This window comes from Otolemur garnettii, unplaced genomic scaffold, assembly GCF_000181295.1.
Source record: "Otolemur garnettii isolate 467f Iridium unplaced genomic scaffold, OtoGar3 scaffold00127, whole genome shotgun sequence".
NCBI lineage: Eukaryota > Metazoa > Chordata > Mammalia > Primates > Galagidae > Otolemur > Otolemur garnettii.
In genome coordinates, this window is record NW_003852522.1 from 5,331,121 (window position 1) to 5,334,771 (window position 3,651).

A 3,651-nucleotide genomic window follows, 5' to 3' on the forward strand; every position below is an offset into this window, starting at 1 on the left:
CTACTATTATTCCCATTTAACACATAAGGAAAGTGAACTGAATCAGGTGAAGCAGCTCACTACAGCCTCAAACTCCTGGGCTCAAGTGATTCTCTTGCCTCAGCCTCCTGAGTAGATGGGACCAGCTGCCACCACATGTCTAATTAAAATAATTTTTTTCCCGAAGAGGTCTCACTGTGTTATCCATATGTTGCTCTCTAACTCCGGGGTGCAACCAATCCTCCTTTCCTTCCAGAGTACTTTGAATACAGGCCTGGTGGCTCACGCCTTTAATCTCAGCACAAGAGAGCTAGCCAGTCTCTTGTTGCAAATACTCATCTCTACCATGCAAGTGAGAAAGCCACTATAGACAATATGGAAATGAACGAGCATGGTTGTGTGCCAATAAAACTTTATTTATGGATACTGAAATGTGAATTTCAAATCACTTGCACATGTTAGGAAACATTATTCTTCTTTTGACTTTTTCCTAGCCACTTAGAAACAGAAAAATCCTTAGTTGTGGGCTGTAGAAAAAGCAGGCAGTGGGCCAAGGACTCTTCAGAGGCTGAAGTTTGTTAACCCTGGCTCTAGAATCTATGCTCTTAACCTTTATGGTATATACCTTTTCTTTTTTTTCTTCTTTCCTCCTTCATTCCTTTGTTCCTTCCATAAACATTATCAAGGCCTGCACATTTCTAGACACTGGAGGTGCAATAGGAACATGGCAGATAAGGATGCCACTCAGAAGCTTAAAAGTTCATGGGGAAAACAATTGCAAGCAAGTAAATAAACAAATGAACCTAATCAGAACATTTCTGGTGAAAATTGCTAGTAAAAAATCCAGTGGGGTGATGTAGGCAGAGGCCTGATTGGGGGAGGGAGGGACAGATGATTTCATTTGGGTTGTCTGGGGAGGCTGACCTTTAAATTTCTCTTTCTGTTATCTGTTTTGTCAATTTAAGTAATTAATCCTTGGCTGTGTCTTGTTGTGGGTGTGGGGATTAATAATAAACAGATTGAGGCCAGACACCATGGCTCCTACCTCTGTAATGTCAATACTTTGGGAGCCAAGGCAGGAGGATGGCTTGAACCCACGATTCTGAGGCTCAAGTGAGCTGTGACTGTTTCTTTCTTTCTTTCTTTCTTTTTTGAGACAGAGTCTCAAGCTGGTATTCTGAGTAGAGTGCCATGGTGTCACAGTTTACAGCAACCTCAAACTCTTGGGCTTAATTGATTCTCTTGCCTCAGCCTTCCAAGTAGCTGGGACTATAGGTGCCTGCCACAACACCCAGCTATTTTTTTGTTGCAGTTGCCATTGTTTTAGCTGGCTAGGGCTGATTTTGTTGTGAAGTCGTTGTTGTAAGCACTGTGCTACTGGTGCCGTCACTATGACTGTTTCATTGCATTCCTGTCTGGGTGACAAAATGAGACCTTGTCTCAAAAAAATAGTAATAACAAACTGATTGGCCAGTGGTCTGTGAGCTTCTCAGCAGGATGGTGATATCATGGGAAGTTCTTTTGGCATCAGTATCTTTAAATCTATCTTCCTGGTTGGTCAGTTTCCTCAAAGAGGGATCTTCTAGTTTCTTATCTTCTGGATCCCGGATGCTAGGGGAGGTGACAAGGGCTGGGTGTGCATCTCAATTTCAATAGTCATGTTCCAGGTTCGATGACCCCCCCCCCCAATCTGTGTTCCTTTTTCCAGAAAGTCTGCCATTTAAATTTCTTTCTATTTTTTTTTTTAAAGTGCTTCTCTGATTGAGAGAAGAGTTGGTGTCTCTTTGCAAATTTATCTATGGGAAACATTTATATTTTATTTTGTTCTATTTTTTTTTTTACCTTCCCTGAAGCTCAAAGACAAGTGTTTGTAGTTTAGCTGTTATCCACCAAATTGTCAGTGTTGGTGGGAGTCATGAGCGGCTGAGGTGGCAGAATTCTAGGGAAGTTTGCTGGCTTACATTTACAATTTTTTTTTTTTTTGACTTTGTCTCACTATGTCACCCTTGGCAGAGTGTCATGGCCTCACAGCTCACAGCAACCTCCAACTCTTGGGTTTAAGTGAGTCTCTTGCTTCAGCATCCCAAGTAGCTGGGACTACAGGCATCTGCCATAAAGTCTGGCTATTTTTTGGTTGAAGTTGTCATTGTTGTTTAGCAGGCCCAGGCAGGGCTTGAATCCACCAGCTTTGGGGTATGTGGCCGGTGGCCTACTCACTGAGCTATGGGTACCAAGCCATGCAATTTTGTTTTGATTTACAAACACTTGCTTAACTGTCACTGTAATGCGGTTTCACAAGACAGTGAAAGCAGAGGGTGGTTTAACTTGTTATCTTGACCTGAAAGGACAGTGTCAGTGGAGATGTAAATGATGAGGTATCTATAGGCTGCAGTTCAGGACAAAGAACATTTCAGGTGGAGGGGAGCAGATGCATAGAAACAAGAACGTTGGTACAGAGCACTGGAGTGAGCATCGGGTGCCTGGAGGGCCCATTCAAACATTGTCATTCAGCTCCCCCTCTGAGAGCTTCTGTGGATCCAGGTTGGGGAGCTCACATTTGCATAGCTAACTTTTCATATGGTGCCCTGCTAGGTTGGGCTTCACACAGTATCATTATCGCTTTCTCCGTAATTCCCCAGTGAGGCCCAGTGCAGGATCCAATACTTGAGTGGCCTCATAAGATACTTATTCAGTTGAGTCAGAATTTCCTCACATTTATGGGTTGTTGACTCCTGCTGGTGGAGGGATGGATTTGCCTTCCCCACCCTTCTCATCTCTTAGGGAAAAGTGAGGCTGCCAGAGTGGAAAGGGAGCAGGCCAAGGTAGACCACAGCTGGTTAGCTAGGTTGGGCAGACCAGGACTTCAATAGCCAGCCCAGGGCTTTCCCAGGGTCACCTCCTTGTGACTCTAGGAGAGGTTCCTCTTTTGGAGCCAGGTTTTGGCTGCTTCTCAGCTAATCCTTCCACCTCGTCCTCATTTGTCACAGCAAATGGGAAATTTGAGTTTCCTGCAAGTTGCTCAAGACTGTCCTGTTCCTATAAGGGAATTTCTCCACCTGGACTCTCCAGCCTTCTGCTTGTGGGGTCCCAAGGGGCTCTTGACAGGAAGAAGAAGCATCCTGTGGGTGGGTGGGGGAAGGGCAAGAAAGGCCTAGGGGTCCTGGGGAAGGTGCAGTGGGGGCTGAAGGCTGGGTTTCATGTCTAGATTGGGGGAAATTTTGGGTCCAGGAGTGAGAGTCATTGAGGCCCGGCTGGACCTTGCCCCCTCTGCAGAAGTGCTGGCTTTGGAGAAAGGCTGGGGCAGTCCAAGGGACATAAATAAGGAGGGATGCAGAGAAGCACAGTAAGTCACACAGAGACACAGAAACAGAGAGGGAGAGAGAAATGGAGAAATACTGCATATAGACAGAGTCAGAGGAGGAGACACACAGAGAGAGACAGACCACAGGGAGAGTTAGAGGCAGAGAGAGGCAGGGCCTGTAGCTCAGTTGGTAGGGCTCTGGCCACACACACTGAGGCTGGCGGGTTTGGCGGTTTCCAGCCCAGCCTGAGCCAGGTAGACAAGGACAACTGCAACAAAAAATAGCCAGGCGTTGTCGCAGGTGCTGTAGTCCCAGCTACTTGAGAGGCTGAGGCAAAAGGATTGCTTAAGCCCAAGAGTTTGAGGTTGCT